Consider the following 26,423-nt stretch of genomic DNA (forward strand, 5'->3'; position numbering starts at 1 on the left):
TGCCATGAAAAGCTCAAAGTGCTAAGTACACTAAGAGGAGGAATAAATTATTTAAGATCAGCATGTATTATGGGTGATAGATTTAAGATAAAAAAAATAAGATTATGGAAAAGGTCAACTTTGAGTGGGACGTTGAAAGACAAATTCAATTTGGACAATAAAATCTGAGAATATAAGTTTCCAGAGCAAGGAAACAATAGTGGCTAATGGGCTTCCCTCGTGGCTTAGCTGGTAAAGAATCCACCTGCAATGTGGGAGACCGGAGTTTAATCCCTGGGTTGGGAAGATCCCCTGAAGAAAGAAAAGGCTACCCACTCCAGAATGCTGGCCTGGAGAATTCCATGGACTGTATAGTCCATGGAGCTGCAAAGAGTCGGACATGACTGAGCAACTTTCACTAATAATCACACAAAAAAAGTAAGCACAAAGACAAAATATGCTTAAGAATTATCATATTGACCAGCTTTAAAACAGCATACAATTAAAAATAGTATTAGCATATGATCCAGCAATTCCACTACTGAGTATATACATAAAATATATGAAAGCAGGATCTCCAAGAGACATTTGTACATTATGTCCATGGTAACACTATTCATAACTGAAACAATGGATTCAACCCAAGTGTCCAATAACAGAGGAATGGATAAGCTAACTATGGAATATACACACAATGGGGGTATTATTTAGCCTTAAAAAGGAAGGAGATATGCTACAAGATGGATGAAACAAGGACAGAAATACAAAAAATTATGAGAGTATTATGAACAATTATATGCCAACAAATCAGACAACCTAGGAGAAACAGATAAATTCCTAGAAACATACAACCTATCAATACTGAATGATGATGGAATAGAAAATCTGAGCAGACTGATTACTAACAAGGAGACTGAATCACTAATCAAAAGCCTCACAACAAAGTCTAGGACCAGACAGCTTCATTGGTGAATTCTCACAAACATTCAAAGAATTACAACCAATCTGTTTCTAACTTTGGAGAAGGGAAACCTCTTAGAAGAATGAGAACTATTTCAAACACATTTGACAAAACTAGCATTACCCTAATATCAAAAGCAGACAAAAAATCACATACACACATACGTACAAGTCAATATCCTTGAACACAGATGCACACATCATCAACAAGATATTAGCAAGCTGAATTCAACAGTACATTAAAAGGCTCATACACCATGATCAGGGGCTTCCCCCATGGCTCAGCAGTAACAAATCTGCCTGCCAGGGCAGGAGATGTGGGTTTGATCCCTGGGTGGGGAAGATCCTCTGGAGATGGGCATAGCAGCCCACTCCAGTATTCCTGCTTGGAGAATCCCATGGACAGAGGAGTCTGGCAGGCTATGGTCCATAGGGTCGCAAAGAGTCAAACATGACTATGAAGTTACCACACATATGAAAAGGTGGTTTAACATCTGCAAATCACTCAGTGAGGTACACCACATTACAACAAAAGGGAAAAAAAAAGTTTTCTGCAATGGGTGATCACAGAAAACTAATTGGTAAATATTTAGAAATTCTGTGATCCAATTGTTAAATCATTAGTAGATTGAAAACAGTCTTATTGTACTACTTGGGGAGTACTTCAGATCAGGGCTTTTTTGCTTGTTTGATGAGTCAGTTTATCAGCACTTTATGTGCTTATCCATCAACAAGAGAATGAATAAATAGATTTTCATGTTTTAATATGAGAAAACAAAACCCATCAGGCTCCTCTGTCCATGGGATTCTCCAGGCAAGCATACTGGAATGGGTTGCCAGGACCATCTCCAGAGTGTCTTCCTTACCCAGGGATCAAACCCACATGTCTTATATCTCCTGCATTTGACAGTGGGTCCTTTACACTAGCACCACCTGGGAAACCTAAAGAATGTTGATTTCAGTTCAGTTCAGTTCAGTCGCGCAGTCGTGTCCGACTCTTTGTGACCCCATGAACCGCAGCACGCCAGGCCTCCCTGTTCATCACCAACTCCAGGAGTCCACCCAAACCCATGTCCACTGAGTCGGTGATGCCATCCAATCATCTCATCCTTCGTCATCCCCTTCTCCTCCTGCCCTCAATCTTTCCCAGCATCAGGATCTTTTCAAATGAGTCAGCTCTTCGCATCTGGTGGCCAAAGTATTGGAGTTTCAGCTTCAACACCAGTCCTTCCACTGAACACCCAGGACTGATCTCCTTTAGAATGGACTGGTTGGATCTCCTTGCAGTCCAAGGGACTCTCAAGAGTCTTCTCCAACACCACAGTTCAAAAGCATCAATTCTTCGGCACTCAGCTTTCTTTATAGTCCAACTCCCACAACCATACATGACCACAGGAAAAACCATAGCCTTGACTAGATGGACCTTTGTTTGCAAAGTAATGTCTCTGCTTTTTAATATGCTGTCTAGGTTGGTAATAACTTTCCTTCCAAGGAGTAATGTCTTTTAATTTCATGTTCATATATCAACAAAGAATGTTGCTATAATACTATTTATATATATACTTTATATATATATATAATTTATATAAATATATAAATATATATTTTATTAAATATATATATATTTATTATATATATATTAAATATATAATTTATATAAATTACTTTTATCTTATTATTTTATTGAAATATCAGTGATACACCTAAAACTAATAAAGTGTTACATGTAAATTATTAAAAAATTAATATAAAAACTATTATATAATTCTGTGTAACATATGGATTATAGTAATGCAAAAATGTATTGGCAATAGCAATATATATTACCCAAAAAACCCCTCTGATTAGACTTCCCTGATGTTAGTTAAGAGTAAAAACTTTTTCTATAATATGTATATATGTATACATTATTCTGAATAAAATGTGACAGTTATTAACCATTTTAAAGATGGATGGTAGAGTCACAGATCTTTTAAAAGATTATTTTCTAATAATGTTTTGTTTGAAACATTGCATAGTAAAAGCATGTGTTAGTCGCTCAGTCATGTCCAACTCTTTGTGATCCCATGAACTGTAGCCCCCCAGCCTCCTCTCATGGAATTCCCCAGGCAAGAATACCGAACTGGGGAGTCATTCCCGTCTCCAGGCATTCTTCCAGACACAGAGATTGAACCCAGGTCTCCTGTACTGCAGGCAGATTCTTTATCATGTGAGCCTCAAGGGAAGCCCAAGTATAAAAATAGCATAATTTTAAGATAAAGTAACTTCCATTGCTCAAGGAATTAATGATATAATTATATTCATAAATTTTAATTATATTCATAATTATGTTTTCATAATTATAGATTAAATTACAGAATTTTAGAGATAGAAGGAGGCTCATAGGTTATTTAGCCTAGTTTGAAATTTTTAGATATTGGAACTAAATCCCAGAAAGTTTCATGGACATACCCAAAGTCCAGTGGTCCACTTAAAAAGGCACATACCTTTTTAATTTGGACATCTGATTGTTTTGAGAAAAGACACGAAATCTTTTGATGATATTACTGATGGTTTCTCTGCTCAGTGACTTTATCTTGGGAGGTCATAAACAGGTAAGAGAGTTTGGTTTTGATTCTACCCCATCAGTGACTAATATTTAATATAATCATTTCATAACCCATCATCATTTAATTCTGGTTTTTATTTCTTGCTCTTACTCTCCCTCAATCAATAAAAAATGATAATGCATGAAATTAAACTTCACCTTCCACCAATATTGTGAAGGTAAATATAATTAGTCATATGTATGTAGCAATTATTTCAGGAAGGCAAGTTTGATTTTTGTGGAAAGTGAACTAGGAGAAAAGGAGACTTTCTTTTGATTCTTAAAGTTTTCATAAACTGTTTGTGGTATTCAGTCACATCTGTTCTTTCTATAAATTTTCAATAACGTTTCTTCTTTTGTCATGAAATTTGTCAAAAATATACTTTGAATAGCACATTGGGGAAGCTTTTAAATCTTTTTCCAAAGCAAAAAAATACAAAAATGATTTGTAGCAGGGATAGAATTAGAACCTCCAATTTTTAAGCTTTAGTTCATTTTAATACTGAATGTCACCTTAATGCAGTCATTGATATTATGTTTATTTCTCTCATTTTATAATTATAGTCTTACAGTAATAGAGTAAGCACTGTTGAAATAAGGACATTAAGTGATGAACTGGAAAATAAAAGATTCAGACATTCAATATTACTATGACTTTCAATTATACAGTTCCTTGTAAATGAGTCAGTTATAGTCATTTACTAAGAGGTCTTTATACTTCTGTATCTTTGAAAAACTGAACTAAAAGAAGACGTTGGCACTCATTAAGAAGTTGCCGTTCAACTTTTTCTCAGCCACATTTCATTGAGATTTTCTTGTGTATATCATACAGCACGGAGATAAGCACTTCAAAATGAGGGTGTGAGAATCTGGACCAACATGGCCCGGGGATAGGATTTTGTCTGAGATGTTCACAAACTAAGAGGAAAAAATATATCCATGGATTGTTAGGTAAGTCCTAAACTATAATTATTTCTAAGAATTATAAGAAGCTAATTCTTACCTGAAGAAATGTTGATCAAATCTGCTTCCCATGAACTTAAGCAAAAAAAAAAAAAAAGAAAATCTGTTGGTAAGAACAAAACAAGCTATATGTGAGGGAAGAAAAGCAATAGGTAAATATATGCAAAGCTTATTCACTGCTAAGCATTTAACACACTTTGGTTTAATTCTCGGAACAATCTGGTAAGGTTAGAAAATATTAACCCCATTTTACAGATGAAGAACTTCGGCTCAGAGAGTTTCATTATATTTGTAAAGTTCAGTATCTTATCTAAAGGTAAGAGTAAATCAGGGACAGAACCCCAAATTAATACTGAGATATATAACTAAATCTTAAGTACTTCTTTCCTCATGTCACATTTCCTTCTTGCAAAGTAACGTGGCTTTGTTATGTATATCTATAAATGTAGAATCTATAATTGTCAGGTATTGAAAGTGTTAACTCATGTGGAGTTAAAATTTTTTTAAGAGATAAAATGTCTTTTTGCGTGTATATCGTTTGCATTTGTGATATTTCTAAAATTTCCCCTAGATTTAGAACGTGCACCTCTCTGATATGGTAAGCCACAATGGAAAATTGGTAAATAAAGTTTTTATTAGGCTTTTGTCAAGTTCCCTGGAGGGAAAAAACATCCTCTGTGATACTACTACTCTACTCCATTGTCAGACAATTCTGTCTTCTCACTGGGCATTTTTTGGACAGATTTTATAGTAGCCATTAGTTCAGCTATCGAGATTCAAAAAACAGGTTTTAATCCAAGTGTTTCAGGCAAATGAGTTTCATAATAAATTCTGTAATAAAGAAACTCATTTTTGTAACTATTATGCAATAAATTAGCTATTTCCAGAAATTAAACTCAACTCCAAAACTGAAACATCCATTTACTTAAAAGTTAGTATATTTAAATATGCTACAAAAACAAATTTGATGCAAATAATACATTTTTTAAAATGTTTGAATCCCAGTGAACTTGAAACTCCTAATAGATTTTTTTCTTGACTAAATTTTATTATTTTGACAATTATCTGTATTTCTATTTTATATCTGGTCCTTCCTGCCTTGACTATGGCATAAGGCTCAGTAAATCTTCATGAGTATCTACTTATTTCATTCGTATGCTGGAGAAGCCACGGCTATATTAAAAATACACCAGAACAGGAAAAAGAAGATCTCTTTGCAACTTCACTAAACTGGGGAAATACACTGGAAACTAACTAAACTTTTTTAAAGCAAGGGCTTTGTCTCATCCCATAGCATCTAAAATAGTCCTTGGTACAAAGTAAGGGGTTAGTAGCTGGTTCAGATTATGCAGTTCTGAGAAGTCTATAAATTATACATCGTGGAGATCTATATGCTCCTAGTTTAATAGATTCTACTGTATCTAATCTTGTAGAAGTAATGCTTTTCTTTGGAACATTCTCTGGTTTATGGATTTCAACAACTTTCTACCCCAACTCCAATAAAAATAAGTTATCCATGAATAACATTATTAAGCTACTTTTTTAGTTTCCATTACCTGGAAGCATTCAAAGCATTCAAAGCAATGTGTGAAAACATAAAAAGAAAAGACAGTGTCTAAGTTAATGACATTTTAAGCCATGTAGCATTTTTAAGACACAAATTTTTTAAAATCTAGATATATTAATAGACATTCATATGTTATATATGTATTTTATATATATACATATATATGTGCATGTATTTAATAATGTATCCAGTAAACTTATGATTTTTTTTTGCATTTTTATTTTTTTAATGCACTATTTTTCAGAGAAAAACCCAAAATTTAATAATGAAAAAAATCTAAGCAAAATTACAAAATATATTAGGTTTCAGGCTGTTTTCTATATCTTAACCATTTGCAGGAGACTGTCAACTGAGTCGTTAATATACAATTAGCAGACTTCCTATAGTATTTGCATTTTTATCTGTTTCCGGCATCTCTGTTTTTCTTAAGTCTCTCTCTTTTCACATGTGTAAATAACATAAATAAGAATATAATTATCACATCACCTACAGACATGTTCATTCACTTCTCTGGGTAAATAAGGAAAGCAGTTATATTTGTTGTACATGTATTTAATATATACTTAAACTGCATAAAATTGTACTTTTCCTAAGTTAAAATGGTCAAATATTAACTAGTTCACGGAGCTCAACTAATATAACACAAATTTCTTTCCACTGTATTCTATGATATTAAAATATTTCTCTTTTTATGGTTAATGAAACTATATTCAGTATATGCAGAACTGTTCCGAATTCTAAGCTGATTAGTGTTCTATTTTCTGGTTTGGTTAACTCAGTTAAGACACTATACTACTGAGCCATTTAATTTCTCAAAAATATATCTGCAAAAGTAGGTTATTAATACAAAGACGTGTGAATGAAGAGTTACAGGTTTTTCCTTGTTCATCTAAGGTTTATTTTTCTTATAACAACCTCTTCCTCTATCACTTTCCTTAGTATCCCAAAATGTACACACTCACCTCTCTCTATTTAAAGCAAAATCTCAGTTCTCTACCCATTCTTTTTTTGAAACTAATTTATTTATTGGTTGCTCTCGGCCTTCATCGCTGCACAGGCGTTCTCTAGGTGCAGAAGTCAGGGTCTGTGTTGCGGTGTGCGGGTTTCTCACTGGGGTAGTTCTCTTGTTTCCGAGCACAGGCTCTAGGAGCGCAGGTTTCCGTAGTTGCGCCACACAGGCTCCAGGGCCTGCGGGCTTCTGTAGCTGTGGCTCACTGGCTCTAGGGCGCAGGCTCAGTAGTGCCCTGGGGGCTTAGCTGCTCCTAGGCACGTGGCATCTTTCTGGACGGGAATGGAACCCATGGCGACCGCATTGGCAGGTGGAATTTTATCCACTGTGCCACCAGGGGAGTCCTCCACCTTCTTTTTATTGATTATTAGCTAAGTGATGGTTCAGAAAAAAATTTAATGGTCCGTAAAGTTGCACATCTTTTTTTTGAGTTTTTTTTTCAAAATCAATTTTAAAAATTGGAAGAAATGATCTTTATCAGGATAAATGAAATTCTTAAGACATTTTCATTGTAGCCATCTGTCTTTCATCTCTCAAAATATTTTCTACAAATTATATATATGATTATGTTTATGCAAATATCCCTAAATTTGATGCCAGTCAGTCCCTTGTGATTCATATGCCCATAATTCTCTTTTGCTCTAACAGTCACATTTGTAAATACTTAACTTGTAAAATTATTTTGAATTATATACTGAAAGTATTTATTCATTAATGTACTTATTAATTATGCGTTACAGTAGATATAGAAACTGTCACAGTGCCAGACACATAATAGATGCTTACACTTTCTGACTAAATGTCTGAATGATTGAAATAGTCCAGTATAAATAAAAATACAAAAGTCACATGATTTTGAAATTAGATCGTGAGAATGTCAACTTTCTTGAGCAGGTAAAATTCAGAAAAAAAGATACACAAATGGTTAATAATCCTATGAGAAAAGGTTAAACCTAACTAATGATTAAAGAATTACAAATTAAAGCAACTAAATGCCATTTTTACTTATCAGATTGACAAAGTTTACACTGGTTGATAAGGTTTACTGCTACTAAGGATGTGGTGAAATGTTTATACTTCTATACCTTTGTGCAACATAAATGAGTGTAACTTTTAAGAGAAATTTGCCTTTTCTTTAAATATTTAAAGTTTCTGTTCAGTGACTCAGCAATCACATGTCTAGATATTTAACCTATAAACCTATTCATACAAGTGAGAGGTGATGCATGTCACAGTTTATATATTGTAGCATTTCACAAATTCAAGGGAAAAAGCTAGAAACAATAAAAATTTTACCATTTTTCTATTTTTTAAGACAAACTCACAAATATTCATCCTAAATGGAAACTGATTTCTCTTACGCTTATTGAAGTGAGAGGACTTTGGGATGAGAGGGGCATTCTTTCTTAAATATCCTGCCTATTTAACTCTATGTTAAAGGGGCTATAGCTTTTTATTATTGTAGGTAATTTTATTTATTCTTTTTTGGACTTTTTTCAGATCATAAGATTTATTCTTTTTCCCGAAATTATATACAATAGGAAAGCTGTAAGAAGTTTTCCATTCAATTGAAAATATTTTGTGGCAGGTATCAGTCTCTATTTTCAATGTAAACTTCATAGTTATGATTAATAATCCTAGAAGGAGATGTGGAACTCAATACAACCCCCTCTCTCACTCAGGTAAAAGTTTAAGGAAAACACAAATGAATCATACATTTCTGTATAATCTGTGCTTTTGTCAAAAGGTTGCCATGACTCATTTATGACTTTCCATAGTTTTAAAACCAGTGTTTTTAACCATAGAAGATCGACTTCATGGTCCTATTATGACAACAGTTGAGTCAATAATTGACTCTTTAGTTCATGCATGAATGTTTTTGTAGAAATAAACCAAGTACAAGTGTCCTTTGCTACAACTCCACAATGCAAAGTCTGAAACGAAGGAAGAGAGCGACTAAAAAGCCGAGTGCTCTTATATGGTACTATGACCAACTCATGTGATTTTTTAAACCTTTTTATTTTGTATTGGAGTGTAGCCAATTAATAATGTTGTGATAGTTTCAGGTGGACAGCAGAGGGACTTGGCCATAAATATACGTGTATCCATTCTCCCCCAAATTCCCCTCCCATCCAGGCTGCCACATAACATTGAGCAGAATCCCTTGTGCCATACAGTAGGTCCTTGTTGGTTCTCCATTTTAAATACGGCAGTGTGTACTTAACCTCATTCGATTTTCACAGTTCCCTGTGGGATCAACTACAGCTCAAGGGTCAAATAGCTGCCAACAATACAAAGAACTAGAATTTGAACCCAAATCTATATGATTTAAAATATCGCTTACAGGACCAAACTATCATGTAATTCTCACTTAATTCGCTTCAGTATCTATTTGTTTTTTAGCCAGTCCCACAGTTTTCAGAATCAGATCTTTGGGACAGTATTTTGTAAAATAAATGCTTTGCTACTCAGTTTTAAGCAGTAAGCTCTGGTATTAGAAAAACAGTATCTATGGATGATCCTAAAATACCATTTTAACCAATGGTCTTATCATTGTCCTATTTAAGATAGAAAAAAACAGAGATAAAGTCAGTCCTCTGGATTTTCAGCACCCTTTGGGTATTCTTTTTAAACCATTCTTCTTTAGAAGGACTGCTTTAAATGAATTGACTTTTATTGACCATGAAGAAAGGTAAACTGACTTCAACAGTTCAAAATATATCAGGAGTTTAATTCCCTCAGAAAAAAATTATTTGTCTCATCTTTTCTTTGAGGTCCTTTTTGGGCTAGATACTTTAGCTCCCAAGACTAAACACACACATAGAAAAAAATAATAACATTTAACACAAAGGAACATTATAGAAATTAAGAGATAGTACAACTGTTTCCACTAACGTATGTCTTTATGTCTCTTCAAAAGCAATAATAGGCTCATAAACATGGCTAATAATGAGGATAAAATCCCACCTCTTAACCTATATCACATTTCTTGTATCAGAGTACTTATTTAAAAATCATATTATTGTTTTCTTAAAATTATTTAACCCAGAAACTCTGACTCAAGAAAAAGATGTCCCTAACATAAATAATGATATATTGTGACTATATAGAGATAAAGCTTAAACTCTTGTGCGTGCCAGGAATTACTGCTCTGTCATCTTAAAGCTTTTTAGGTCCCCTGTTTTGTTGTCTGTATTTCAGACAGACTGTATTTGAGAAAGAGAGGAAGTAGGGTGTGGTTCTGTACACAGTTCCTATGGTTAATAAACTAAAGTAGGTTCCTGATATCTTTGTTACTCCAAACATCTAGATTCTAGAGTTCTTGGTTGGAAAGAAAAAAGTAAATAATTTTAGCATAAAAAATTAAAATTAATTGCAGCTGTATGGTTTGAGCAGCTTGAGTTCTTAAAAGACATGCTCACATTGAAATGCTTAATTAAACCCAACTTTTTGGACCTCAAATACTGACAACTGTAATTTGAAGGCTTTTATTCATTGCTTTTGATGGCACTTAGGGTCCAAAATGATCCTACTGAGACTTCTCTCACTGATTCACCTTCAGTGATGAGCCAATAAGTAAATTATTATCTAATAAAATATTATTAGATCATCCAGACATTTCTATTTACCAATCACTTCTTGTCACATCTTTACTAACAGTTGTCCACAGATGTAAATTTTCACAAATAAAAAGGCAATGTAGTAAAGGCAGGTGTCACATACTGCAGTCTTAAGCTCTTTCTGAGAGGCATTTTGTTGAATTACTAAATTGGTAAACTTAAAAATTAGGTTCACTCACAAGGCTCCAGGAAGGAGCTAGTAAATCATGTGGAGCCTCCCCTAAAACAGCCATCATTAAGTAGAATTTCCAAAGTTAGGAAAATATAAAGTACTCATATCAAAGATCCTTAAGAAAGCCCATTCAAATTATGATCAATTTAAATCAAATAGGAAGTGCTTGAAATTCAAGTTTGCATTTTTATTTCCTCAAATAGAGCAAATGATTTTAATTAAAGAAGAAAGAGAAAAGGCTATGCTTCTCATACTTACCAGTTCCTTCATTCATTTACAGATGCTTCCTCCTACCTCTTAAATTCAGGTATTTCTCAGGATAGGTCTGTGTATGCACTCCTTTGAAGGCTCCATCTTCTGTGTTCCTACCCAACTAGCATCTCTGAATACAGCCCTCCAGTTCATAATTGTTGCTCTTAGAATCCACATGCTAAATGTTTGCTGGATACGTGCAGGGAGCCAGCGTGAGGAACTCCGCCCGTGGCAAAGGTCATGACGAAGGAGGCTCGGCATACGCAAAGGTGGGATCGAGCCTCAGGAGTCCCCCTGGAAATTCTCGAGCATCTATCCCCAAAACCAGAGTCTGCCTACTTTACTGCTTTGTGCTCTCACCTACACCTCTAACTTTACGGGGGGCTGTCCCCCACCATCTGTCTCTGAAAAAAAGTTAAATTACAGCTGCAGTTAATAAAGTTCCTGGGCATGACAAGAGTGTTTTAGTTCACAACCGTGAGAGGAATGAGATGTTCTAAACTGTCTGAATACAGATTCCTTTGAGCAGTTAAAAGATTGATTAGAAATTGTATTGGTGAAGGGTTTTTCACTTGTTGGGCCAATGTTTGCTGCTAAGTTTCCATATCCCTTACCTACTGTGTCCCTGGCAGTGTATTGATTAATATAATTGGTGTAAGTAGTAGCTTTAATGTTTGTAACCTTGGACTCTTGAGTTAATTCTTTTCTTGTTATAGCCCACCACACCTTTGCCGTATAGGAATGCAACTTTATCTAATGCTTTCGGAGGGTGGCGCCTGACTTTAGAATAATCACCTTTAGAGAAAAATAAGTTTTCTGAAGAAAGGGTCTTATGTTAACAGGCCTCCGGGCCAGAAGATGATGTAAATCACCTAAACTTTTGCATATGATAAGTTTGCAGGAAGAAAGCCTGGCTTACTGCATGACTCTACCCCTCCCCCCATTATCCTCTATGCATAACTTAAGGTATAAAAACTACTTTGGAAAATAAAGTGCGGGCTTTGTTCACCGAAACTCGGTCTCCCCATGTCGCTCTTTCTCTCACCTTCTGGCTGAATTCCCATCTGGGGCGGGGAGGCTCGTCAAGCCTACTAACTATGCCTGGGCTTCTAAGATCTGACCCGGGAGGCCTTAGTGTCTCCTCTCCTTCGGGAGAATGGGAGAACGCCTGCGGCCTGCGTAGGAGATGCAAATTCCTTATTTTGGAATTTTATTTGCTTTCCACATAAACCAAGTTATTCAGCCTCTTTTCTCCACTGAATTTTCTCACTGAGCTATCCTTATTTAACCACTCTTTATGTCCTTAATTAACGTTTAATTAAGCAATTGTTTCCTGATCTTTGCCCACGCTGTCCCCGCTTCGAATTCCCCTCGTCCGCCGGGGCTGGACCCTGGCAGATGTGGATCAATCTAACCTCATTACCTGCTCTCCAAATTTCTGCCACTAATTTTACTTGTTAAAAATGCTTAACAATAAGTATTACTCATGAAGCAGCTATGTGGTAAACCCTTGCATTTGCTTATTTGATTCTCACTACAAACAGTACAGGATACATTGTTATGGTTCTTAATATACAGAAATGGAAACGGAAACTTAAGGAAAGGTAAGGTTAAGCTGCTACAAACTGACCCAGCTAATGAGAGGCAGTGCTGGGACTTCAACCCAGGTGGTTCTTCCTCTAAAGCCTGTGGACCTGACCACTGGGCAGCTGGAAATCACCCTTCTCACCCTGATTTGAAACCTCAGGCATATTTTGGTGTCTCCTTTTATCCATCTAATTATCTTGCTAGTCTAGAGGTAAACTAAAGATGCAAATTTTGAGCCCCATAAGAATACTACTATGTACATCATATATGTGATGTCTTTTATATATATATACACACACACACACACACATATATATATGTATATAAACATCCATATCAGATTGTATAGTTCTGAGAATTAGGAGAAAATCAAATGTGTGTGTTGAGTAAGGCTCATTTTAATTCTATTTCAAAATTTATTTCCTACATATTCCCTCTTTTGTACATTCTCTGTGTCTTCCATAGTTCAGTCAGAACTTTCAATCCCTTGACCTTGATTTTTCCCAGTCTTCAACATTCTGCTAGTTTCAAACACCCACAACCCCTAGCTCTAGTTGGTCACAATACAGTGCTCCTTGAGCAAACTTTCAAAATGCAAAGTTCTGAAGTCCTGCCAAAACCCCCCTTCTTGTGGAATAGAAATCTTTAGCTTAGCATTTTGACCTCTAAGAATAACACCATTTCATTTCCTTATGTCCCTGCCAAGTATGTTTTGCTCAGTTGAGTCAGACTCTTTGCGACCCCATGGACCGTAGCCCACCAGTCTCCTCTGTCTGTGGGATTTTCCAGGAAGAATACTGGAGCGGTCACCACTCCAGATTCTTTACCACTGCACCACCCACATGTCTCAGGCAAAATAGGGCATAAGACTGTGGCTTTCACACACAGGATCTATTCCTATGCTTTGCCTCACTCCTGTGAATGAGAACATGCCTTCTCAGAACCATCTGAGCTCAGCTTTTCCAAAAGATAGCTGACTTATCCAATAGGAAGGAATGAGTGTACAGGAGCACCTCTCCCAAATGTTTATCAGGTTACCCTTAGTGATTTTAGTATGCTTTAAATTTTAAATATATATTAAATAATTTATATATATTTCAGTTCAGTCACTCTGTCATGTCCGACTCTTTGCAACCCCATGGACGGCAGCACGCCAAGCCTCCCTGTCCATCACCAACTCCTGGAGTTTATTCAAACTCATGTCCATTGAGTCGGTGATGCCATACAGTTCTTAACAGACGAAGCCCTTTGAAATCTTGATCAGTTTCTGTCTCATCTTCACATGTTCCATGAAGTTTTGATGATATTAGTTACAATAAGCATTGCTTGAATGAATACATGAATGAGTGAATGCATGGTTGGAGGGAGGGAGGGATGGAATTGAATGGATGAATTTTCAGTAGAAGAGAGCATGGGGATGGACCTAAATATCTATCACATTCTTGACTCCCAAGAGAAAAAAAGCACTTATAAAACAAAGTGTAGCAGCATTTATTATTCACTCAACAGACAGCTAATGGACCCTACTACATGATGGGAACTATGCCAAGTATTTTGTTATCAAGCCTGTGCTCATTTGTAAATATATCTTACCTAGCAGAACATTCCTGCGTATTTTAGGCACAAAAGAGTAATAAACTGTAGCGTAGGTAAGCTGCCACTTAACGTCTCTATCAAAACCAATATATTTAACTCCCAATGTTAAAAATGCAAGCAAACCTTTAACTTCCAAGATCAATTACACTTGTAGAAAGAGGCTTGCTGGGAACAGCATTCTGTCTTGTCAAGGACTCCTTATCATCAAAGAAGAATAAACACTCTAATTATTTTTTTTTTACTTTTTTTTGTTTTCTAATTGGATCATTCATTACTCTCTTGAATTCAAATCAACATCAGATTTATAGTTGGAGGCTACTGAAATATTGATTTGGTTATAGAAATGTCAAGCTTGGCAGGTAAGCCGTCTTTCTGCCAGAGAAAGCTTTTGCTTTAGTAAACTTGTTTTAAAAGGCAGATGGAATGTAATCAGCAAGTAATTTGCATTTGTATCAGGCATGGAGAGAAGTTTTTAAAATTTAAAGAGTCTCCTTAGCATCCCTCTGATGCCAGATTCCTGGAATTAAGGTAACAAACCTGAACCACAGTATACAAATCCTGGTTATTATAAGGTCTGATGTTGATCTTTTTCTGCAGACCCATGCTACACTTAAAGTGAGTTATAGGGGCCACTGAACCTTACAGGGTGTCATTATTAGGACAGACAGAGTGTCACTCTGCTGCTGCTGCTGCTGCTAAGACCCCACAGACGGCAGCCCACCAGGTTCCTCTGTCCCTGGGATTCTCCAGGCAAGAACACTGGAGTGGGTTGCCATTTCCTTCTCCAATGAGTGTCACTCTAGTTAGATACAAATTCTACCTGGTTCTGTAATTTCTGGCCCGATAATGGAGAAGGTAATGAGTTCCAAAATGGGATATTGCAAATTTTGTTCAATTTCAGTGGAGAGAGTTATAAACCAATTGCTATTGTAGCTGTTGTTTTCCTCCTCTCCCATAATTAGAGTTTGCAAAGAAATATTTTAAATCGAGGTAGTATGCCAACATTTTTTTTTTTTTTTAATGCTGGGAGCTGAGCACCTTAGCAAACTCCTCCAAACAAGCCCTACAAACTCTTACTCTTATACACCTCAATCTGATGATTCAAAAATGAAACCTTTTAATCTCAGCCCACTGATCAGCTAAGATATTTTAATGTTTTAGCTGTGAGTAAAAATAATTGCTTTCTCAAAGAGAATACCTTCAGTCACCTCTAGAATTAGGACTCAAAAAATCAGCCCTGGGCTTCTGTTTCTGCCCATAGTTTTCAAAATAAGAACGATGTCTTCGTACTTAATGAAACAACCCTTCATGGCTGGTCAAGAGGACTCAGGAGGTCGACTCTCCAGGCCCCTGGCAGTGCAGTGTAAGTACCTTGCTCAGTCCTTTTAAATGCTAGCAGATATTTTCTCCATGGATATTAGAGCTTTGGAAATTTTAATTTTTAATCTGTTATCCAATCCAAAATAGTATTTTCACAAAACTAAAATGGTAATTGAGCTGCTTTTTCCCCTTCTTTTGTGGGATTCTTCCAAAAATCTGAAAGATGTTCATTAGGAGAAATTTTACATTAGCAAACCACCCAATGTAAGCACACAGTTCATTCTGAGAATATGCGTTCAGCAGTAGGGTCTTGGTACATATGTGTGATGTTGCTATTGTAGAAATATTCATATAAGGAAAATGGGTTTGTGGTTTCAAGACCCTAATTGAGTTGTCTGAGAAACCAGGCATACCAATGAGGCATTTCCTGTATCCTACACATCAAATTTGCAGATTAGATGAGCTGTAATTCTAAATGTACAGTCTTAGCTTGTTTAATTCCTTATTCAAAGAAGAGGTGGAAAAGATGGGTATCGTTTGGATCTACTACTGCAGATTGTCGGTGAAGTTGATTTCTTCTTAAATTATTATATTTGGTTTTGTTTAGATTTTCAGAAACAGAAAAAATTGCTGTGAGAATCCTATATACTGTGAGTGTATAGATGAAGCTTTTTGTACTTTATACAATGTGATGAAGGTACAAAAAGCTAACTGATGTCCATAAATGGACCGGGCTGGTTGTCGCTCCAATAGGGTTTTAGATTTGGTGAGCCTGTGCTTTAGGTGGATGGGTGCGCCGCTCTGTCCTCATCTCTGAGTGGCTGACACTGCAGGGCCACCTTCCTCTTGCACGCAGTTTCAGGCTGGCTTCTCTCAGCCCACCACGCGTGCTGCCTCTGTCGCTCTCCTGTTTGCTTGTATCTTTGGCATTCTGGCATTTTCCATCTTAAAATATTCGAATCTTCAGTTTAACAAACTCACATGACCACTCTCTGTGACACCAAACAACGGGTTTCCTAAAATAGACAATAACTGCCATGTTATGATGTCTCATTACTTTCCGTTTTTTTAATCTTTTGAAGTAGAAGTATTTGATGAGACAAACATGCTTTTTAAAGACTGTAAAGGAATGGTGGGTTAGAATCAAACTCTTCAATATGCCCTCACTTCAGAAATACTTGATATAATTTATACATAAAGAGACTAGGTTCTGAGAAACAGCCATCATATTATCTATAAACTATGTAACCTTGGACATCATGACCATTTTCAGCTCCATGTTCCCTGACTATAAAGTGGGAGTTTGGAACAAGTGATTTCCATGAGTCTCCTCAGTTCTGTCATTCTCACCACACTTTACCAAAAATCATAATATTAAGTTCAGTTCAGTTCAGTTCAGTTGCTCAGTCATGTCCGACTCTGTGACCCCATGAATTGCAGCACGCCAGGCCTCCCTGTCCATCACCAACTCCCAGAGTTCACCCAGACTCAGGTGCATCAAGTCAGTTACGCCATCCAGCCATCTCATCCTCTGTCGTCCCCTTCTCCTCCTGCCCCCAATCCCTCCCAGCATCAGAGTCTTTTCCAATGAGTCAACTCTTTGCATTAAAGAGACTGTCAAATCAGACTCATGAATGTAGAAGTCACAGATATATAGACTCTTTGTACCCACCCACAATGTGACTGTTCTTTCCATTTTGTCCTTAATTCTAACACTGTACTGTAGAAAGTACATGACAGAAGGACAATTTGGATGAATAATTAATTAATGACCCTACAACAAGCATCTCAAATTGATTTGATTCTCACTGTTATATATTCTCATTGATCTCCATAAGTATGGATCTTTTGTACTTATTGGGTTAAAAAAGCCCCCTTTATTATCACATCTTTGCTGTACCTCAGTCTGAATTTGTGCACCAGGGTGAATTTCTGCTGACTTCAGGTAGAAATTTAGAGAAGAAGAAAGTAGATTTATACGTGCAATTTAAAAATGTAGTTGTGATCTACAGTATCTGCAGATGATATCTTAAATTATAAAAACCATTTTTAAAAAGTGAAAGCCATTTTGAGTCTCTTAAAATCACTGGCTTAAATGATGACAAACTTTCTTGAAAACACTAAACCCCCAAAACAGTCTTTACTTTGCTCTCTTAATCAATTACACTGGCATAAGACCATTTAACAATATCTCACTTACTACCAGAATGGTTAAGATGCATCTCAGAGGCTGTCTCCTAGAATCAGGTAAATTCAGTTAAATCCAGCACCATGTATTTACATTCCACTATAGTAGAGCATTTTCTATCATACCCCCATTTTCCTCTCTTCTCTGTTCTTGAGCAAAACAGAGTGTCCTCAGTTCTTATGACTAAACTGTTAAAATGTGTCACATTTACCTAAATTCCTCTATGCCTATTCAGTACTATATTTAACATATTTTTATCAAACAAACCCCCCACAAGTAACCCTGTTGTCCAATATACATTCAAGCCTTTAAAATAGTCTGCACAATTCTAAGAGTACCAAGTTTAGTTTTTAGAAGCATCAGTTTAAACTGTTAGGGTCAGATAAATTGCTATAGTTACAAAATGGCTTAAAGTTTTAAAAACTGCTTGATATTCTAAGAAAATAGCCCCTCCATTTTATTTACACCACAGTACACAGGAAAGGAAGAGCAGAGGCTTCCAAAGGAATTGAAATTATTTTCTGTAAGTGACTAAGGGGTTTCACGCAGTGTGATAATTGTGTAGAATAAATTGATACTTCTGATAAAATTAATAAATGAACATTTTTTGAATGAATACGTTTCTATGAAAATAACTCTGCTGTCCTAAGGATAATTTTTAAAAATTCAGACCTTGAATTACACAGAAAAATATCCTTTGTATCTGTAAGATAGTCAGTTGTGTATAAATTTGGGCTCAATCTTTGCATGCCCCATGATTTTTCTTAATTAAAACCACAGCTGAGTGATTCATTTAGAGAAGTTAAAAGCAGAGCTTGAGGGTCAGCAGGATGACTTAGTGGAAACTGTCAACTGTTGTCCCCTGGTATGTTCAAAGTTTGGAGGAGACCATTTCCTGGTTGAGTTCTGCCCACAGATCTCCCATAGAAATTCAGAAGAACTAATGAACCCTATTAGTGTATCAACAAGAGCCTGTGTCCCCAGAGAGTGATTTAGTTTGGATTTTGACTTCTACATCTTCCTCTTCAAAATACTGACTTCTTGGCCAAACTTACATCACCTCATTTTTGTTCTGGGAACAAATCTCAAAAAACAGATTCATCTTCAGCTGATAGCAGAAAAGAATGGAAAAACTGTTGTGGTAGAGAGGAAGCAGTTCAAATAAGTGCTAAGATAGTCTTTAAGTCTGTGACTAACAATAGTTTCACTTGCATAAAAGAACTAAGCCCAAATCTGTAACCTTAAGTAGGAAGAATAGTCTTCTTTAAGCAATCAGCAATTCAGTTTAAAGATTAATATAAATTGAAGGTGAAGAAAAAAATTAAACTTTTCAAAGGTATTTGCTAAGCTTAAATTGTCTCTGGCTAAACAAAAATCTTGAATATTTAGTTAAAAAATTCTATATGTAAACTACGCAGACTGAGCTGGGTGTGGGGGCAATATTGTTGATGTCATTGTTGTCACTAGTCATGTTCAACTCTTTCCGACCCCATGGACAGCAGCCTGCCAGGCTCTTCCATCCTTAGGATTTCCCAGGCAAGAATATTGGAGTGGGTTGTCATTCCCTTCTCCAGGGGATCTTCCCAACCCAGGGATCGAACATGTGTCTCCTATATTGGCAGGTGGATTCTTTACCACTGAGCCACCAGAGAAGCCAGAGGGGTTAATACACGCTTCCCATAATTACCTAGTTCTGAAACGAGGTCATTACATGAGGGAATCTCATTTGATGCCCTGTATGGCACTGTTGCATCTGTTAAATGAGAAGAGCTAAGGATGGCTGGGATGTCTTCAATTTTAAAAGAATATATCTTATCCTTCCAACACAATTAGCTGAACTTGCAGTGTGCTACTTTTTTAAAAAAAGGTTACCTAAATACTTTGACGAGTGGTCAAACATATAATGTGAGAAATCTATTTTACAAATGATAGCTCCACTTTTTGTGATTTAAAAAAAAGAAATACACAGAACAGATTCAGATACAGGCAAGGCTGTGTTTTAACTGAGAGGCTAATGACTGTTTTAGAGGTTTGTATCATCAGATAGTAAATTAAAGTGTTTGTGGTTAAAAGACAGTGTGTTTAAGATCTCAAGATGACTTTCATTATCTTTTGTGTTCTTGGTCGCTGACAAGCTTCTGAAATTCTTGTGTGTATTTTGAGTCTACTCAGAGTTAAGCTCTGTGTAGATAATGGGAGGCAAATAAATCCAGCTATCCTGAATTACACAAAAGATGAGGAATAAGTGGTGTTCTTTCCTCACTGGATATTATAAAAATAGCTAAAAATTTTTAAATGAATACTTGTTGACCTAAAGAAAGGAATAAAAAAGTTAAATCTCAGGGGGGAAATGAGTTTAAAATAATAATGTTATAATAGAAAAAATAATAACATGAGTGCAAATATGTAAAACAAAATGCTTCAAGTGGAATGTTTGATTTTTGTTTGTTTAGTTGCTAAATCGTGTCCAAGTCTTTGCAACCCCATGGACTGGAGCCCACCAGGCTCCTCTGTCTATGGGATTTCCCAGGCAAGAATACTGGAGTGGGTTGCCATTTCCTCCTCCGGGGGATCATCCTGACTCAAGGATTAAACCTGCATCATCTGCACTGGCAGGTAGATTCTGTATCACTGAGTCACCAGACAAGCCCTCAAATGGGATAGGATTTAGTAACTTTGATTGCAATATGACTGGAAAAGATCAGTTTTCATTCCAATCCTAAAGAAAGTTAATGCCAAAGAATGCCCAAACTACAGCACAATTGCACTCATCTCACACGCTGGTAAAGTAACACTCAAAATTCTCCAAGCCAGGCTTCAGTAACATGTGAACCGTGAACTTCCAGGCGTTCAAGCTGGTTTTAGAAAAGGCAGAGGAACCAGAGATCAAATTGCCAACATCTGCTGGATCACTGAAAAAGCAAGAGAGTTCCAGAAAAACATCTATTTCTTCTTTATTGGCTATGCCAAAGCCTTTGACTGTGTGGATCACAATAAACTGTGGAAAATTTTTCAACAGATAGGAATACCAGACCACCTGACCTGCCTCTTGAGAAATCTGTATGCAGGTCAGGAAGCAACAGTTAAAACTGGACATGGAACAACAGACTGGTTCCAAATAGGAAAATGAGTATGTCAAGGCTGTATATTGTCACCCTGCTTATTTAACTTCTATGCAGAGTACATCATGAGAAACGCTGGGCTGGAAGAAGCACAAGCTGGAATCAAGATTGCCAGGAGAAATATCAGTAACCTCAGATATGCAGATGACACCACCCTTATGGCAGAAAGTGAAGAGGAACTAAAGAGCCTCTTGATGAAAGTGAAAGAGGAGAATGAAAAAGTTGGCTTAAAGCTCAATATTCAGAAAACTAAGATCATGGCATCCGGTCCCATCACTTCATGGCAGATAGATGGGGAAACAGTGGAAACAGCGGCTAACTTTATTTTTCTGGGCTCCAAAATCACTGCGGATGGTGATTGCAACCATGAAATTAAAAGACATTTGCTCCTTGGAAGGAAAGTTATGACCAAGCTAGACAGCATATTAAAAAGCAGAGACATTACTTTGTCAACAAAGGTCCATCTACTCAAGGCTATGGTTTTTCCAGTAGTCACGTATGGATGTGAGAGTTGAACTATAAAGAAAGCTGAGCTCAGAAGAATTGATGCTTCTGAACTGTGGTGTTGGAGAAGACTCTTGAGAGTCCCCTGGACAGCAAGGAGATCCAACCAGTCCATCCTAAAGTAGATCAGTCCTGGGTGTTCATTGGAAGGACTGATGTTGAAGCTGAAACTCCAATACTTTGGCCACCTGATGCAGAGAGCTGACTCATTTGAAAAGACCCTGATGCTGGGAAAGATTGAGGGCAGGAGGAGAAGGGGACAACAGAGGATGAGATGGTTGGATGGCATCACTGACACAATGGACATGAGTTTGGGTGAACTCCGGGAGTTGGTGATGGACAGGGAGGCCTGGCGTGCTGCGGTTCCTGGGGTCACAAAGAGTTGGACACGACTGAGCCACTGAACTGAACTGAACTGAAACTGAACTAAATATGTGTTACAGTGTCTTTTTTCTGATAGAGTGTGTCAAGTTTATAAAGTTTGTTATATCTGTTCTTGGTCATTAACATGTATTTTTAAGTAGAATGAGATAAGATTTATCTACAGCATTTGCTTGACCCTATATAAGTCCCTTAGCCTGACTTGTTTCTGAGGCTAAAGCCATCATTCTAGGGCCAGACCTCAAGAGGTCCTGCTTTAATGTGAAAAGATTAATAGAGAAATACATAACTCAAAAAATCAACCAAGACACATTAGAATATTAACAGTAGAAGTCTGAAGGAAGTGTAAGAACAGTGTAAATTGGGAAAGCAAGTACTGAAAAGATATGGCATTGAAACTCGCTTCTGATAAGTTTCGTACAAAGCTCTAGTAAATTCTTAGAGTGTTCATATTTTAGAAAAGCAGTACCTGTTCCCATGTTAGGCACCATTCTAAAGAATTCCAGAAAAGATAATGTTCTACAAATTAAATAATGTATTGAAGCTGATATTCTTACCACAAAGGTTGGAATTATTTCTATATGATTGCTAATTTATTTGATTATAAAAAAATTCCAATAGGAATAATTATTAAGACCAAGAGTAAAAATGGTAAATCTGACTATAATATTAGTTTATTGGGCCAGCCTAAGTTGTTGACTGGGAGAAATATCAATAACCTCTGATATGGGGATGATACCATGCTAATAGTGGAAATTGATGAGGAACTAAAGCACCTTTGATAAAGGTGAAAGAGGAGAGCGAAATAGCTGGCTTAAAACTCAAATTTCAAAAAATAAAGATCATGGCATGTGGTCCCATTACTTTATGGCAAATAGATGGGGAAAAAAAATGGAAACAGTGACAGACTTTATTTTCTTGGGCCCCCAAATCACTATGGATGGTGACGGCAGACATGAAATTAAAAGACACTTGTTCCTTGGAAGATAAAGCAATGAAATCCTGGACAGTGTATTAAAAAGCAGAGACATAACTAGGTTGACAAAGGTCTGCATAATCGAAGCTATGTTTTTTTCCAGTAGTCATGTACGGATGTGAGAATTGGACCATAAAGAAGACTAGATGCCAAAGAATTGATGCTTTCAAACTGTAGTGCTAGAGAAGACTCTTGAGAGTCCCTTGGAGTACAAAGAGATCAAACCAATCAATCCTAAAGGAAATCAACTGTGAATATTCATTGGAAGGACTGATGCTAAAGTTGAAGCTCCAATATTTTGGCCACCTAATACAAAGAGCCAATTCACTGGAAAAGATCCCAATTCTGGAAAAGATTGAAAGCAGGAGAAGGGGATGACAGAGAATGAGATGGTTGGATGGCATCACCGACTCAATGGACATCAACTTGAGCAAACTCTGGGAGATAGTGAAGGACAGGGAAGCCTGTGTACAGTTCATGGGCACAAAGAGTCAGACACGACTGAGCTGCTGAACATAAAAACATAAAAGTTGTTGACTGCTAAATTTTTTTAAAATACTGACTGTGAAAAGTTTTAAATTTAGTGCACCTTCTAAATTTCATTTGCAAATTGCCCAATTCCTGCATTTTTGGAAATGTGACATTATCACTGAGATTTTAGGCTACTGTATGTATATGAGCATAAAACAATTTCTAGGTAAGTTAAAATTGGAACTCCTAGTAAGATAATTATGTTTGTTTTCATTTGCAGATTCTGAATTATGTAGGATTTTATACAATATCCTGTTGCCAAGAAAGTAAAATCCTTAATACACATGAGATATATTTCTTTTTATTTTTTTTAAATTGGAGTATAGTTGATTTACAATGTTGTAAGTTTCAGGTGTGCAGCAAAGGGAATCAGTCACATATTATAGTCATTTTATATATATATATATCCATTTTTTTAGATTCTTTTTCCATATAGGCCATTGCAGAGTATTGATTAAAATCACCTGTCCTATACAGAAGTTTTTATTAGTATCTGTTTTATATATGCTGCTGCTGCTGCTGCTAAGTCGCTTCAGTCGTGTCCGACTCTGTGTGACCCCATAGACGGCAGCCCACCAGGCTCCGTCGTCCCTGGGATTCTCCAGGCAAGAACACTGGAGTGGGTCACCATTTCCTTCTCCAGTACATGAAAGTGAAAAGGGAAAGTGAAGTTGCTCAGTCGTGTCCGACTCTTCGCGACCCCATGGACTGCAGCCCACCAGGGTCCTCCGTCGGTGGGATTTTCCAGGCAAGCGTACTGGAGTGGGGTGCCATTGCCTTCTCCAGGTTTTATATACAGTAGTGTGCATATGTGGGTCCCACTCTCCCAATTAACCCCTTCCTTAGCCCCTGATAACCATAAGTTTGTTTTCTGCATCTGTAAATCTATTTCTGTTTTGAGGTAAGTTCATTTGTACCCTTTACTTTTTTAGACTCCACGTATAAGTGATAATGTATGATATTTGTCTTTAACCTCTTGGCCCATCCATGCTGCTGCAAATGGCATTATTTCATTCTTTTTTGTTGTAGAGTAATAGTCCATTGTATATATGTACCATATCTTCTTTATCCATTCCTCTGCTGACGGACATTTAGTCAGTTCTATGTTCTAGCTAATATAAATAGTGCTGCAGTGAACACTGGAATGCATATATATCTTTGATTTATGGTTTTCTTCAGATATCTGCCCATATACATATAGGATTGCTGGACCATACGCTAGCTCTATTTTTGGTTTTTTAGGGAACTCCATACTGTCCTCATAGTAGGTATTAGCAATTTACATTCCCATCAACAGTGTTGGAGAATTCCCTTTTCTTCACACCCTCTCCAATATTTAGATTTTTTGGTGATGGCCATTCTGACCAGTGTGCAGTGATACTTCATTGTAGTTTTGATTTGCATTTCTCTGATAATTAGTAATATTGAGCATCTTTTCATGTGCTTTTAAGCTATCTATCTGTATGTATTCTTTGGAGAAATGTTTATTTGGATCTTCTACCCAATTTTTGATGAGATAAATTTCTCTACTAAGTATTTTGACATGCTCTTTATGGATCACCTAATATATGAATTTCCTGGCATTCTACTGATGATTCATAACTATAGTTTAGACCATGTTGTTTCTTAGGATCTTGTTATAAACTCCTCCAGTTCCAAAATCATTGGTTTAGTAATTTAGCATTTACTTAATATAAAGCTATGCAGTATAAGACTTCTATGGTTTGCAGAGATTATAGAGCCCACATGAAACTGCTGTATTTAGAGATGAACAAACCAGCTCCTAAAAATATCTGGTAACTTTTTAAGCTAATATACATGAAGATAAGTAAAATATAAAATATGTGATAAATATTTAGAAAAAAGCACAGACATACTACTTATTTCCTTTAGTCATACATTTCCTTCCTCCCTTCCTTCCTTGCACTCTATCTTCTTACCTTTCTATCTTCCTTCCTTTTCAAAGGATTATTATAATATTCCTGCATTGCTTCTAAATCTTTGAAGAATAAAATATAGTTTATGTTTCTTGGAAGCAGTTTAAAAACCTAATAGATGATCATATCAGCCTTGTGGACTGGCTTATACTGTTAAATATAATTTCTACCTTACATTGTTTTATTCTAAAACAGATGTGCTCTCTTAAAATAATTGACTTCTCTTTTAATCAAGGAGGTAGGTTAGAGATGGATTTCAATTGCCAGAATCTATTTATCTCCTAAAAAAATAAGTATATGAAAATGAAATTATAGTTGTTAAAGAAGATTAAGTAATAGAGACTACTATTAACACTTGAAGGTAAATTTCTTCCTAAATACAGATATAGTTATAAAAACCTTGACAAAATTAAATGGCATTTCAAGAAACATGATCAAAAACGCCATTTAACTAAATAATTTATGAAAAATAAAGGAGAAGTTTGAATAGATTATGGATAAAAAGTGCAGAATTTTGGCTGAAAGTCTACTATCTGATCTGTCAAATACTGAAAAATATTTTAGAAAAATCCACCTTCAGTATCAGTTTTCACTGTTTTTCTCTTTTTTATACTAAATCATATTCAGGGGAAATATTTATTTGAAATTTTTGGTTACTTACAAAGTAAATGAATAGTAACATAACATATTATTTTATATCCCACAAATATATGTAGATATTTTATAGCCCACAAATATATATATATATATATATATATATATATATATATATATAAATAGTGCTCCAGGTACTTATGTGTAATAAATCAGTTATTTGAATTTTATCTTATTTTAATATAGTCAGTTTACCTAAAGATATTTTGAAAGCTATTTTAAAGTTACAGTCTTGTAATTCATAAACATACTATAAACTAATGAGGAAATTTCAATTATGGTCCAAGATTTCTCTCTCATTCAATATTTAGAGCATTTGAGCTCACCTTTCCAGTGGTTATTTAACAATATATTCTGAATTACAGTTATGTGTGGACTTATCACATCCTTCTTCCCACAATATTCCAACAAATGTTTATTTTTGAATACAATATGACTTATTATCTTTCAAGCTTTTAAATGACTTGCATTTTATATGTTCTTCAGAAATAATTTTTGTTTTAACTGAATAAACATAC

The 26,423-nt window shown here is 36.0% G+C and overlaps 2 long non-coding RNA genes across 2 annotated transcripts in view; one reads left to right on the forward strand and one right to left on the reverse strand.

Annotated features, from left to right (window-relative positions):
* The window catches only part of LOC139186378 (uncharacterized), an 85,351-nt gene extending 78,102 nt beyond the window's left edge, over positions 1 to 7,249 (reverse strand). Inside the window, exons 1-2 of the long non-coding RNA XR_011569919.1 lie at positions 7,019 to 7,249; positions 4,530 to 4,564 (exon numbers count right to left, since the gene is read on the reverse strand). This is a non-coding gene — a long non-coding RNA (uncharacterized lncRNA). The remainder of the gene's footprint in view (positions 1 to 4,529; positions 4,565 to 7,018) is intronic.
* The window catches only part of LOC139186377 (uncharacterized), a 194,714-nt gene that overhangs the window by 8,646 nt on the left and 159,645 nt on the right, over positions 1 to 26,423 (forward strand). Inside the window, exon 2 of the long non-coding RNA XR_011569918.1 lies at positions 4,359 to 4,477. This is a non-coding gene — a long non-coding RNA (uncharacterized lncRNA). The remainder of the gene's footprint in view (positions 1 to 4,358; positions 4,478 to 26,423) is intronic.

This window comes from Bos indicus, chromosome 13, assembly GCF_029378745.1.
Source record: "Bos indicus isolate NIAB-ARS_2022 breed Sahiwal x Tharparkar chromosome 13, NIAB-ARS_B.indTharparkar_mat_pri_1.0, whole genome shotgun sequence".
In the NCBI taxonomy this organism is placed as follows: Eukaryota; Metazoa; Chordata; class Mammalia; order Artiodactyla; family Bovidae; genus Bos; species Bos indicus.